Raw genomic sequence first — 15,213 nt, 5'->3', positions numbered from 1 at the left:
AAATGTAAAAGAGAAAAAGAAATAATTTATCTTGTACTATAAAAAGGCGAGGGGCTGGAGGTTTAGCTCAGCGGCATAAGCACCTGCCTTGCAAGCAGGTGGTCGTGAGTTCGATCCCCGGTACCAATAAAAATGAAAAAGACAAAAAAAAAGGCGATCTAAATTAAAAAATAATAATAACTATTGTGCCTAATGTGATTGGTAATTATAGAGATAAAATACAAGTTCTTGCATGTGCTGTGGACATCTGGGAGATTATGCAGCAAAATTAATTTTGTTACCTATGAAAAAGTCCTTTATTGTTAAGTATATAATTTCAGTAAAACAATGGCCTGCCATGTGGCACCCTGAGACAAAAAAGCAGTATGCCATCCAGATGAAGACTGCCCTCTGATCCAGAATGCCAGAACCATGTTTTCCTTTTTCCACCCCGATTGGACAACCAGAGGTAAGGAGGTTCCCGATCAGTATTACCAGTTGTTCTCCGTAGCCATTAGGGTACCCCAGAAAACCCACCATATTGCCCAAGATAGTGGAGATGAGACAATTGGCTAATAAGTCTCCCTCGGGGTTTTCTGAAAAGATTGCAAAAGGCCTATCACATTTATACACCGGTAGCACCTAAAAATGCTAGGGCCATTAATATTGCCTTTGTAACCCAGTCGGCCCCTGATATTAAGCAAAAATTGCAAAAGTTTGAGAGATTTGATGGAATGCCCTTCAGTCAGTTATCAGAGGTTGCTTAAAAGATATTTGACAACCGGGAGGACCCTAAAGACCAGGCTTAAGAGGCTTCTGCTGGGCAGAAAGACTGCATTGGTTGTTGGACTTTCCATTAAAAAAAAAAAAAAAGACTCTTTCCTCCCAGGGGATGCAAGCCATCCAACAGATTCCAGTCCCTGTGACTAAAAAGCAAATGTGAGAATTTCTAGGAGCTATAGGACTGACCCAGAGTTTGGGACCCTGGCAGAGGCCTGTTGCCTATCTTTCCAAGAGACTTGATTATGTGGCAGTCCGATGGCCACCTTGTCTGCGGGTGATTTCCTCAGTGGCCCTCCTGGTAAAGGAGGCTTAAAAATTGACTTTTGGGGCTGGGGATTTAGCTCAGCGGCATAAGCGCCTGCCTTGCAAGCCGGCAGTCGTGAGTTCGATCCCTGGTACCGATAAAAAGGAAAAAGACCAAAAAAAAAAAAAAAAAAAAAATTGACTTTTGAACAAAAACTCTTAATTGTCCTGTCCTATTCGCTGGAGACTCTTACCAAGGCTCTGCCGGACCAATGGCTGCCCAACTCTCAAGTCATGCATTATCAGGCATTACTTCTAGATCTGACTACCATCAGTTTCAAGGGAATAGCGGCTTCAAACCCTGCTACTCTGCTGCCTGATGATGCCCCTCCTTGTCCTTCCATGTCTGTATTGGGGACCCGACTTGACAGATGAGCCACTATTCAGAGTTCCTTTGTATTTCTCTGATGAAAGCAGTTACATCTATCAAGGTAAGTGGGTCGCAGGAGCTGCTGTTACCACAGACTCTCAAATTCTATGGGAACCAGCCCTGGAGCCAGGAACATTGGCCCAACGGGCCGAACTCATTGCCCTCACTGAGGCCTCAAGTTCTCAAAGTAAGCATTTGTTACTGCCCATGTTCATGGGGCCATTTATCAAGAATGGTGCTTATTGACTTCTGGGGTCAAAAGATTAAAAATGCTCCCCAAATTTTGGACTTGTTGGCTGCCATCTGGATGCCAAGGAGAGTGGCTATTATCCACTGAAGAGGCCATTGGGCAGGAGATGGCCTTGTTATACAAAAAATTATTTGGCAGACGCCACCATCCAAAAGGCAGCCACAAAATCAGTGGGGATTGAGATAGCCCTGACATTACTGCTGATCCCACCTACTTTATCAGAGCCTATTTGCACTTGAAAAGACTTGCACCTGGCAGCTCAATTTCAAGCAATCCCTGGGGGCTAATATCAAAGCTTGCCCAGTCTGTGAGCCTCAGATGCCCTCAGTGCCAATTGGTGAACCCAAAACAACTGCATCAAATAGAAACCACTTGCTATGTGGGAATATGCCTAAAAAACATCGAAAAATAGACTTTACAAAAAAATATTTCCTGGACTTCAAGGAAATAACTACTTATTAATAATGATAGATATTTTTCACTAGATGGGTTAAAGCTTTGCTTACTAAGTCTGAGTCAACCCTGATACCAGTTTCCACGATTTGGCCTCCCTTTTATCCATGGGGTACCACAATGGCCTGGCTTTTATAGCCCAAATAACTCAAAAACTAACCTAAGCTTTGCAGATCAGTTGGAAACTTCATTGTGCTTACCGGACTCAAAGTTAAAGACAAGTAAAAAGGATAAATCAGACTTTAAAGACAGTAATAATTAAGATGGCCTTGAAAACTGGTGAAAACTAGATGAGTCTCCTTCCTTTTGCCCTTTTGTATGTGTGATGTACCCCCTATGTTGCAGGTATTTTCCCTTTTTTTTTTCCCTGAGTTTTCATGAAGGTATTTTCCCTTTCAAGGCTTTGTATGAGAGACCTCTTCCTCTTATCCTTAAGATTTCTAAAAAAAAAAAAAAAAAATAGCTGATTTAGCTAACCAAGATCTTATTAAGTTCCCCCCTCCCAGACTTTTCAGCCAGTACTGACTTCCATGCACCGGTTATTTCAACAACATCCCGCTGTGGAGCCTGAGACACCAGTCCTCATCAAGAGGCGTCACCCTGAAGTAGCCAAAAAGCCTGCCTGGATTCATTATTTCCACTTCAAGCAGGTCCCGGCTTCCAAAGGTGATCAGCCTACAGATAAGTGGACTGTCGTTCCCTCCAAGGACTCTTTAAAGCTTAAGATTGCCAAATGTAACTGATAACCTTGTGTTCTCCCTTATAGAGACCCAAGGAGACCTCTATCTGACTTTAAAGAAAAAATTGTTACTTATATGATGGAACAGAGTACATTTAAATGTTGGTTTTCTTTCTCCTTTTGGCTAACAAGCTTTAATAATGACAACTAGAAGACCTTTGTTAACCCTACTATTGGGCCTTGTAAACAAGTTAATAAACTGTGTCAAAGATCTTAAAGCTTATGATTTTAAAAACACAAGGTTATAAACAGATAACCTATGAGCCAATGATCTGGATCATGGACTAAAACCAGTGGAGAATATTGTACACTAGCAAAAAAAAGCTTCATTATATTTGTATTATACCAAAATACCTGTAATGTGGCCTACTGTTCTTTATGCATTTTTCCTTTTCCTCTGGGTGACCTAATTGATATGTTAATCAGTGCTCTCCTCTGTAAAGAATTGTAAAACCTAACCTAATTGATATATTAACCATTCCTGCCCTCTACAAATAACAGATGTGGTGCTAAAATGAGGTAACAAAAGATTGTTAATTACTGCTAGAGTTCTGTGTTCTCTGCTAAAGAAAACAAAGATCTTCCTCATTAGCAGACTTTCTGATCCATGCCCATAACCCCTTACTTTGTAAACAGTGATATGTACTTAAAGGTGGCAAGTATAGAGGAGCAACACAAAGCTTTTGCAATCTCCAACTGCACTGTGTCACTGGGCCCAGGATACAATAAATCAGCACTGATTTTTAAAATGTTTTTGCCTCATTTTTGAACTCGAGTTTGGGGGCTTGTTTGTGGATTACAAGAGGGGGAACAACGCATACAGAACAGCATGACGATGTGGTCAGTTAATCTATTACTGTGTGGTTGGTACTTGGTTACTAGGGCGATAAACATAGAGCATAACAACAGGTATGCCCTGCCATGCTTGGTTAAAACTCAATTTATCTAGATGCAGTTTCTCAGGGACAAAAGTCTCAACTGAAGAGCCAGGCGTAGTGGTGCATGCCTATAATCCCAGCACTTGGGAGGCTGAGGCAGAAGGATCATTGGGAGTTTGAGATGACCCTGAGCTACAAAGTGAGCTCAAGGCCAAATTGCATAGTGAGACCCTGTCTCTAAAAGACAAAAAAAAAAAAAAAAAAAAGATTCAGTCTAACACCAATAGGCAAAACTCACTCAGACAGAGACATCAGAGTTGTTAAAGCACTGGCTTTTGCACTCCAGGTCCTCTGGAGCTTGGTGGTTCTTAGTCTTGGTGCCACCATAGGTGGTGGCTGCTAGGGTTATTTCCAAAAGATGAAAAATTTTAACAAAAGATGAGAAATATAAAATAAAAAGCGGCCTTTATTCTGAGAACACGGAGAGAGATGACCGGCACCCCCACCGCTGGTGTCCGGTGATCTCTCTGGCGGACATGTGGCATGGGGGCCTGTAAATAGCCTCGGTTTGGGGTGGAACCTAAGGCGGGCATTAGGGATGCACAGGTAGCCCATTGGTCCTAGGTTTGGCACCATATGTAAATTTCCAGGGGCGGGAAGATGGCGTCACAGGTAACTTCCTAGGGGCAGGGGAGATAGGGCTTCCTGCTTCCGGTTGAGGTTTTCCTGGCTACAGTGTCCTGTCTGGGCCAAAACCCTTTCATATCCCGTCTTATGATTATTATTATGAAAAGGGGCGAAGATTTCTCTCTTTAACTACTTCCTGCTGGCAAAGGGCGCTGTACTGGAGCCTAGGGGAGTCGACGGGATGAAGGTTGATGCCCAGGTAGACGCTGCTGCCAGGTGTTTTAGCCAGGACAACTTCACTGGTGAATGCACGTATGTTAGACTGGAAAAACAAAGAGACAAAATGTTATGAGGAGACATGGCACTGTCATATTTAAGGACCCAGGTGAGGTAGAAGGAAAGGTGCCTTTGATTTAGACATATCATTCTATCAGGACCATGTTGAGGTAGAAACATTTCCACGGTGAGGCAGAATTCTGAAAATTAAACGTGGGGTTAGGAGGAGTGGAGTTATGAGAGGTGATTACTCCCCCATCTGAAAGCATAAAAGTTAAGACGGTAGGTTGGTAAGGCTTGTCTCTGGTATGCATGATGTTGGAGTCTATAGGCAATACTGCTAAAGAGTCCTGCTGTAAAAATGATCATTAATAGACTGTAAGAAATTAGGAACCAAAGTGGATAACAAAACATGACTTAGCCTGTTAACTGTGGCTGCGAGGCCTTTGTGAGACAGAGACGGGTAGGCGAAAGAAGATGAGATGACCACTCAGAATGATCAGATTTAGGGCTGGAAGGGCACCTCTTAGCCTGAGTGATGTGAAACCAGGATGGCAGTCCAGCAACTTTGATTTAGGCATGGGTCGCTGTAACCTGGTTGTAGTCCTTGGAATGATTTGCTGTAACAGAACTTTAGCAAGTATGAGAAAGGCTTTTATGTATCCTGAAAAAGTATAAACCAAGTGAGAAGACAAAATGTATCTGTCAGTCTTGACCAGGGTACCTGATAAATTGGTGAATAAGAAAGGAAGGGGGGTGGTCTATATCACTGAGGAAGGGTCCACCAGCAACAACAGGTGGAAGCTGTTGAGGCCTCAGTGTGTCTAAGTCAGCCTGTATAAAAGGCATTTTAAGATTTAGGACTGGGACCTGCACAAAATAGGCCCTGTTTGTAAGTGGCATAGGTTGACCATCAATACCCTGTCATAGAGATTGAGGACTTATTATAGCAGCCTAAATACTCAGGAAGAACTCTGTACATATGGCCTCTATGTCCACAAATATAGAGAATGTCTTACCTGAGACATTAGTGCGACTTGGAATCTGAGACAGACACCTTAAAGGGAGCTGTTGTTGCCCTGAACCCCCTCAGTCTTCAGCAGCGATTTTCTGTCGGTGAATCTGGCAGTGTCGACATTTCCTGTGAGGGCTAGAACTTAGCATGACTTACCCACTCTCTGGTGGCTAGGACAGTCCAGTAGCCCTGGAGTAAGGTCTCACAGAAAGCCAGGATGGGGCACTTTGTTGCCCAATGTCTTCTGCTGCATTTGAGCGTAGTCCATGGAGGGGGCAGGCAGCTCCACCTTGTGTAGGTTTACCTGTCTCAGAACTCCAAGTGTCACAAGTGTTAAAAATATGAAAAAACATATTAAGATCTCTATAAGGTTTGAAGGTCAAGTTTTGCCTTTTTGTTTGGGATTTGGACTACAGTAGAATTAAGTAAGTATGTAGGAATTTAATATTGGCATTTTAGATTAGAGAGCAGACTTTATCTGGATGGCACATGGCTTTTTACAGAGTGACACGTAGAATTAACAGTGGCTAAATCCCAGGAAAGCCTGGAGGAAAACAGGCAATATGCATACTTTGGCACCCTAGAAGGAGGATCTCAAGTGAAACATCTCAGGAATCTCCACAAACTGGCACCTCTTCACTGCTCCCAAGAGCTGCTATGTCTTTCTCTCATCCTAGACCAGCTGTTGTTTTAATTGTCCTGATCAGTGCTGATGGTTCTTGATGACTGTCTGGCTATTCTTGGTCTTAAAATCTTTCTTCAGGCACTCAGTCCTGCGCTCTCACAACCACCTTCCTTTAAAAATGGAAAACATAGTTGGGTGTGGTGGCACACATATCTATAATCCTAGCACTGAGACCAGAGAATCCTTGTGAGTTTGAGACCAGGGTTGGGTACAAAGTGAGCTCAAGGCCAGCCTGAACTGCATAGCAAGATTTTGTCTCAAAAAAAAGGAAGTAAAACATAGAGTCGACCCCAAGCTTTTGTCATATTTAAAACTCTGATCTCTGGACAAATCGTAGTTGCAATCAATAATCCTTACCTTTGCCCCTTCAAGGATTCTTAGCTTAATTTATGGAAACAGTCTGAATGACCACCAACAAAAGAATGGTTAAAGAAAATGGGATATTTATATACAACCAAGTATTACTCAGCCATAAAGTAGGATAAATTTGAGTCGTTTACAGGAAAATGGATGGATTTTGAGTTTATAATCTTGAATTAAATCAAAGAAGGTTAAATATTACATGGTTTCTCATGTGAGAGGGCTGGGGATAGAGCCCAGCAGCACAAGTGCCTCTGGGTCCAATTCCTGGTGCAAAAAAGAAAAAACTCATATAATTAATTTAAAGAGTAAAATAAAGGAGAGATGGTAATAAACATATTAGGCTTTTTGGAGATGGGAAAGAAATTTAGAGAAGCAGAGAGAAGAGGGTAAAAATGATCAAGATGCTGAGTGTGGTGCTACAGGCTTGTAATCCCAGTGCTCAGGATGTTGTGGAAAATTTCCCAAACCAAAAGAAAGACTCTGCACCAGGAGATAAGAAGGCATTTTAATCAGCCGACTGTTAGATTTCATGCCAAAGGACTGCTGCAGGGATAATTCCTCCTTAGCAGCTCCCTGAATCAGGAACTTTAGTCTATATAGAATTAGAAGGGGGAGATACAAAGCCAGTGACCAAATGTTACATGATTGGTTACTACATTGAATCATGGACTGACAGACAGGCTGGTCTTGAAACAATAGAAACGGGAGGGGGCTTTTACAGAATGAGCAGTTAAGAGCATTACCGTACTACAGAAATGTTTTGGAGAGAGGACCTTTACTGAACAGCGCGAATCAGCCCAGGGTGCCTTACAGTATACACAATCACTCTGATTTAGAGCTCATCTGCAGCTGGGCGGTGGACACTGTCAGGAATTAAATTTAGCAGAAAAAGCAGAACAGCAACTTGGTCAGAAGCCTCTAATTGATTACGAAATATCTATAAATTTGTCATCACCTAAAATGTGTTTTTACATTATAACTGTGCCCCAACAGGGAGGCTGAGGCAAGAGGACTGGCATGAGTTAGAGGTCAGTCTGGGCTACAAGGCAAGACCCTATCTCATGAAAACCAAACCAAACCAAACTTAACCAACCAAACAACAAACAGAAAGAAAGAGAGAAAAGAGGGCCGGCTGGGGATTTAGCTCAGCAGAGTAAGAGCCTTTCTGGCAAGCTTGAGATTGTAAGCTTGATTCTCAATACCAAAAGAAAAGAAAATGACCTTGATGTTGGATATAAAAGATAATCATGGCCACTACTTTGAGAAAGAAAGAAAAGAAGAGAAAATGTTGGGGCCAAGCATTTAGCTCAGGGGCGCAGTGCTTATCTGGCAACCGTGAGTTCAATTTTCAGTACCCTAAAAAGGCAAAAAAAGTTCAAGAATATATATGGTGCAGTCAGAGCTATGAAAGGCAAGACTGGGACATATATTCTCCAAACAAATGTAGTTATTATGTATCACAAACAAACAAAAAAAGAGTGCTTAGCTTATAAAAAGCAACATACCAATCCATTTTACATACAAGAGCATGTAGAGAAATTCTGACTCCCAAGAATCTTGAGTCTGAATGGTTAGCTCTTAGATACTTAATCTAGTAACCTTTCTTTCTTTCTTTCTTTCTTTCTTTCTTTCTTTCTTTCTTTCTTTCTTTCTTTCTTTTTCTTTCTTTTCTACTCAGGATTGAATTCACAACCAGGCAAATTCTTGAAACACTGAGTTAAATACCCAGCCCATTCCAATAGTATTTCGCACATTGCTGGGACTGAGAAAACTTTGTTATATCGTGTCGAAATCTTAAGAGAAATGGTACTAGGCGATCACAGTTTAAAAGTACAGATCTTCCAAAAAGCCACTGCATAAGAGGAAAATCCAAGAAGTAACATGGCCAAAACAACTGTCAATAGGTACCAGGCTCCAGATTTTAAAGACAACTTTACAGAAAAGGATTAAAGAAAGACAAAATGCAAATATGGTGTGTAGGGGATTCAGCAAGGTCAGAACTCTGTTGGAGCTAAGACAAAGACTCCATCGGATTGCCAATCGCCGGTATTTAATGGATCTCAAACAACTTTGTGAAGGATGAGGAAAAGTGAAAGGAAAAGCTAGGTAAAGGTGGGAAACTGAGCAAGGTCTTGTGAAGCAAAAGATCAAAGACTTTCTAACCAGCAAATCTTGCTATCTGACAGAATCCTCTTATCTCTCAGGTTGGCAGTTACCGCCCTAGAATAGGGAGAGAGCCTGCAGTCCTCAGGTGCCTCCGCTGTGGTGTTACCTTATTTTTAGAGCACTATGGTCAGCACCTTAACCTTTGCACAGCCCAGTCCTCAAAAATGGGGGTGCCAGTCTGCACCCCACAGGGAGGGGGCCGCGTGGGAGACACGCAGTGTGGAGGGGAAGGAGGGGGCCATGCTTTCTGGAAGACGGGTGTGTCGCTCTCTTTCCGGTGTTTGATGTGGTGAGCACACCCCTCCAACTGAATGCCTTGGAGAGGAAGCCCCGCACTTCCTGTTGTCTTGCCAACTCTGCCAAATGCAAGTTAGAAATAAAGAAAAAAGGGGAAAAGGGAAAAAGTGGGAGGATCTTCTGGCTGAGTCATGGATCCTGTGAACTCTGTCCACCTTTTCCAGTACATGTAGACTAAGAGTTACATCCAGATGTCAGAGCCAGGAAACAACCACCGGTATCAAAGGACACTTGAAAAACAATAGGATGGACTACAAATTTGCGGGCCAGTAAGAGATCTGCCAATGAAATGTACCTACCACCTTATCTGTGTCCTTAAAAATCTTCCCAGACAGGGCGTGATAGCACTTGTAAGTCCAGCACTGGGGAGATGGGAAATGGAGGGGGCCTGAGGCGGGAGGATTCCTGCAAACTTGAGGTCAGCCTGGGCTACATAGTGAGTTCGACACTGGCCTGAACTTCAGAGTGAGACCCTGGATCTCAGAAAAAAAACAAAGCAAAACAAAACAAAATCAACTTTCCCTTCGGCCCCTATGTTTTCCAGTGTTGGAAAGAACTGTTTGGATATCAAAATCTGCCTTATAATTTTGCTATTTTGATGGTGGAAGCAGTTTTGCTCTCTATGAAATAACATCTTGGGCCTGACGGCAGAGTGCATAAATCTGCCAACAGGTCTCCCTCTGTTTGTAGATTTATTTACATTACTATAATTGATGTAAACTAATCTCTCTATTATTTACATATAGCTTGCCACGTGCCCAAATAGCTTATCCTTGACTTGCTTTCTCTGACAAAAGATCAGTTTTTATCCCAGTGAAAATGATATTTGGCCAAGTGTCTTTTTCCTGCCCTCACCTTAGATAATGTTTCTGGGAGATTTGTGAGAAAGACTGTTTTCAAACTGGGTTCCTCTTATGTCACCTTTCCTAAAACTTTGAGAATATGCCCTTCTCTCCTAAGTTCTTGAAAGTATGTACTTTTTGGAACTAGATTGTTTGAATATATCATCTTCTTCTATCGCCTCTGTTTCCCTTCGTATAACATCCTTCCTCTGAGAGATAACAATGAAAATCTCACTGTGACCATAATGATAAATTAGAAAAGGAAACTCCCTCCAACTTTCAAACTTTTCAAAAATATCATGGTTTTTCTGTTTTTGTTTTTGGAACCGGGATTTGAGTTTAGGGCCTCGTGCTTGCCAGGCAGGTATCATGCTGCCGAGATATATCCCCAGCCCGTGATTTCTCTTAAAACACAAGTAAGGAGGCTGGGGATTTAGCTCAGCGGCGTAAGTGCCTGCCTTGCAAGCAGGCAGTCGTGAGTTCGATCCCTGGTACCGATAAAAACGAAAAAGACAAAAAAAAAAAAAAAAAAAAAAAAAAAAACACAAAAACACAAGTAAGTTTTCTATCCCCAACTCTTTTTCCTAAAACTGGTAATTTATGTAGTCAATGGCTGAAATATAATCCTGTGTATATGAAATATTTTTAAAATATGCCTATTTACTATTAGCTGCTGGTCTTTTTGCTGAGGGTCTTGTACTGCTGATGGTTCTGCAATCATTCAATCGACTATGAGTTTTGGGGTCCCCAACACCTATCCCTGAACCCTTCTCAGCACCCAGAAGGTAAATAGCATTTTTCATATCTTTAAATATTCAGACTGATGGTGAAATCTTTCAACAACTTGATTTTTTCTGATGGCCATTAACTTCAGCTCTCTCTCTCTCTCTCTCTCTCTCTCTCTCTCTCTGGAAGTTTAACATCTTGTAAATAGGTAGCATGTGCTGTAGCTGGCATTGAATTCCATTGACTCATCACTGAGTTTGTCATCTTTTCTTTTTTAAAAATTAATTTATTAGTGCATTTTAGATATACTTAACAATCACATTCATCATAAGGAATTTGTGTCTGTACAAAGGATATCTTATGTCTTCATAAGACATGTCACATTCTCCAACTGTCACATTTTCTCTTCTTGACTGACTTAATCTTTCTCTCCCTTCCAATTTGCATCTTTATGTGCTCTCCCCCACCTTTTTTTCATGTTTAAATATTCTTCTTGGGAGTATTTCTGTGAATTTGCAACCAAATTTTACATCTTTTAGTGACTTGATTTTCCAGCGTTGATCTCTTTCCCATAAATATGTCTCTGAAATCCTTGCAAAATGTGCCCTTACTGTTATTCTTGCACTTTGTTGGTGGTTTTAATCCCTGTGTTATGGATTAAGAACTGGTGGTCAGTTTAACACCAGCTGGATTACATCAGCATGGCACTGAGCACAGATGCTCCACCTGAGGAAAGTTGCCAGCATAAATAGGTGGAGAAGGAGAAGAAGGATGTTAATGCATTATTGTGTTATTGCGTTGAGGCATTGTGGGTTCTCCTACAAATTGCTGTGTGAGTTGTTGATTCTCCTGCAGAAGCTCTGGTCCTCACATCGAACATTGCTTCCTGGCTCCGGAGGGGAAGATGTGTGCCGCTTGATCTCCAGGATGAACTCATCACGCTGACTTCTTGGCTTGTACCTGACTGTGCTTGTCGTCAGAGGAGCTTGGGACCTCTGTGTCGCTGAGGATGGCTGTGGTGCTTTTCAGAACAGCCCTGGTCTTTGCTGTGTGATTTCTCGGGGTTCCAGCATAGAACCCTCAACCTACCAGCACAGCTCCTTCACCCCATTGGCATAGACTCTGGCTTCCACTGCTGACCTTTGGGCCTTCCCAACATGGATCTGTAAAAGAGACTGGTGTGAGTTCTGCTTCTGGGCTCTGGACCTCCAGCTGGACTCGTGGGAGGCATTGTCATGAGCTCGGGGTTTTCATCTGGACTCATGTGGGACATTGCTGTGGGATTTAGCCCTTGACTAAATATTCTATGTCTTTAGCATTGTGGATAGATTTCCTGCATTTTCTTGTGCTAATTCTGGGTGATCATCATAAAACAGTATTATAAACTCCATGTCCTGATTTTAGTTGTTCTCTGCACAATCCCTGACTACAACACCCTGTTTTACCTAGGGAGTGGATTCCACTTGCACATAACCAAGATGGCACATGCCATTTGTTAAAACTTTGATGTCCCAAGGTTTGTTCATTCTCAGAGATTGATTTTATTTTGAATTGCTAGGTGAAATAACTTGCTTATCGCATAAGTGGGTCTCAATATTAAGCTCTAGCTCCTGCTTAAATTCCTGGTGGTGTTTGACAATGCTCATCACTTCCTTTGACAGGGCTGGGGATGGGCCTCTGGGGGTTCATGCCAACTGTTCTCTTCCGGGGGAACTGGCTAACTGAATGCACTCTTTTGGGTTATCAGTGACTCATAATTGCAATTTTTTTTTTAATGGGACCAACTGTCCCTCCCAATCCCAAGTGCCCTTTTTCTGTATGACTGTGTTTGTTTGTTTTGTCTTTTTGAGACAGGGCGGGGGTTGAGGGTTTAGCTCAGCGGTGTGTCTGCTTGGCAAATGTGAGATCTTGAGTTTGATCCCCAGTACCGAGAGAGAGAGAGAGAGAGAGAGAGAGAGAGAGAGAGAGAGAGAGAGAGAGAGAGATACTGTCGCTATGCAGCTCAGGCTGGTCTTGAGCTCACTTTGTAGCCCAAACTGGTCTCAAATTTGCAAGGATCCTCCTACCTCAGCCTCCCCCGCCAGGCGGGGCACCACCAAGCCCCCTCAATATGACTATGTAAAAACCAACCAGTGGGTAATAACTTCTTTTGATTTTGCTTTTGCAGTGCTGGGGATAAAACTCAGGGTCTTGAGCACGCAAGAGCACTGTATCACTGAGCCACACCCCCAGCTTTGGTAATAAGGTTTTCCACTGGGGAGTTTCCTAAGCCTTGAGAGGTAGGAAGGCAGTCTTAGGTCCGGCTTTGAATCTACCCTGAGGTGACTTGATGTAGGGAGTTGGGGCACCAGGACAGAAGAAAGAACCTTCAGCCTGGAGTCACAGCTGTGTTTGTGGTCCCAGCTGGGCCTCTATGCCAGGATTTCTGGGACTTTCCTTTTCCCATGCAGAGTTGGAAACTGACTATTCTGTGACTCTAAGGGTTCTCCCATTTGACTGACTGGGTGAAGTAGGTAAATATTATGAATATTTCTACATATGAAACATTAATTACAAATATAAGGAGAGGGGATGGATCAGTTTAGTTATGAAATGGAGCAATGTAGAGGTTTGTGCTTTTCCAGGGGCACAAAGATGCTGACAGAACAGACCTACCTTCCTCTGTCCCAGCTGTTTATCTCACGGTGCTGTGAGCTTCAGGGTTATAGGACAGCTGGATGGAGTCCCCGGTTTGCTGTTGGTGAGTTTTAGACACCGACAAACTGTAGGGTCCCTGCTGTGTCTTAGCTTCTCATAAAATACTCAACACTCATAAGTCAAAGGAGGAGACCTTTATTTTGGCTCAGTTTGCAGAGGTTACAGTTCACAGGCAGCTGGTCCCAAGGCAGGGTGGCATGGCAGAAGGGGAATAGTTCATAGCCTGGCAGAAAGTCAAGACAGCTCAAAGGAGGAGGGAATACAGGAATATATATATATATATCCATCAAACTTGTAGCAATCATCCTGTTTCAACCTCCTGAGAGCTGGAATAACAAGAAGGTGCCATCATACCTGTTTATTTGTAAAAATTCCTAGTCATACAAGAGAAAACAAACACTGGGCATGATGGCATGCTTGCCTCTAATCCTAGTACTAGGGAGGCCGAGGCAGGAGGGTCATTGTGAGATCGAGGCCAGCCGGGAACTACATAATAAGACCAAAAAAACCAGGAAACAAACAAAGCAGAGAAAAAATACATGAATTATCAATATCAAAAATGAAAACGAGCCAGGTGTAGTGGTACACACCTGGTTTTGCATTACTCAAGAGGCTGAAGCAGGAGGATCACTGTGAGTTCAAGGTCAGTCTGAATTGCATAGGTGTTGGGAACTGCAAATTCACAATGGCTAATTTTGCATATTTCTCTATGAGATAATAGGAAGGATTGGGGTTGTTGGCACCACCCATTTGAGATTTCCCATAGACTTTTGTAAGCATAAGATCATCCACGCCTTCTTGAGTCTGAGCCTTCTGCCGATCTGTAACCCTTTGCTAGCCCCACCTGTCACTGTGTACACCTAGTAAACAGTGGCTGCTTTGGGAGTGGAATGGTCCAATCCTGAGACATTGACTTCCCAGCCATTAATAGAACATCATACTTGACTCTGTGTTTTATTTCTCTCACCACATTCTTGAGACACACAATCAAGACTCTTGTCAGGGTTCCCAATACATAGCGAGACCCTGTTTTAAAAAACAAAACAAAACAAAAAAACAGTCTGAGAAGCAGCATCATGCACGGGTCATCACTGGACTGGAACAGCCTGACCCCAACACTTTCCAGCACTCAGGCTGGCAAACAAGAAGTACCAACCCCAGGGACACTCTCCCCCACAAGTGACCGGTTTATCCAGAGAAACACAGGCTGTGACGACAGCTATGGAGCCGAAATGCAATTGGATGCCTATGATGCTTTGGTGTTTCACTAACATTGCAGGGCTAGGGCCAGTGGTCTCATCAGAGAATAGCGGTACAAAATGTGACATCTGGGGGAATCTCCTTCTGAGGGCTACAGCCATGGTTGATTCCCTAGGGTCTTGATTTGGAAGTCCTATATTGTTTCCATTGTTTTGTTGGGTTGGGTTTTATCCTCTTTTGTTTTGTTTGATTTTGTCAAATCTGATGGCAGGAGCAGCTATTTCAAAGATACAAGAAATATTATGATAGCAATTTTGGATTTACTATTGACTTGTTTTGAAGTCCTTTATTGCATTCGTTGTCTTATTTTTGTTGTTTTCTTTTGTTTGATTTTTACTATATCTGAACTTATCTGCTGCTATTTTGAAGATACAAATGGCATTATGGTAACTAATGTTGATTTTGTAATGCTTTTAGTCCTGTATCTCTTATACTGGTTTGTTTTGATTGATTTTATTCTGTTTTACCCTCTTTAAAATTTAAAAAAAAAAAAAACCCTCATAA

Source organism: Cavia porcellus, unplaced genomic scaffold (assembly GCF_034190915.1).
Source record: "Cavia porcellus strain 051 isolate PalLab524CR breed Dunkin Hartley unplaced genomic scaffold, mCavPor4.1 scaffold_14, whole genome shotgun sequence".
NCBI lineage: Eukaryota > Metazoa > Chordata > Mammalia > Rodentia > Caviidae > Cavia > Cavia porcellus.
Note: the sequence above shows the minus strand (reverse complement) of the source record.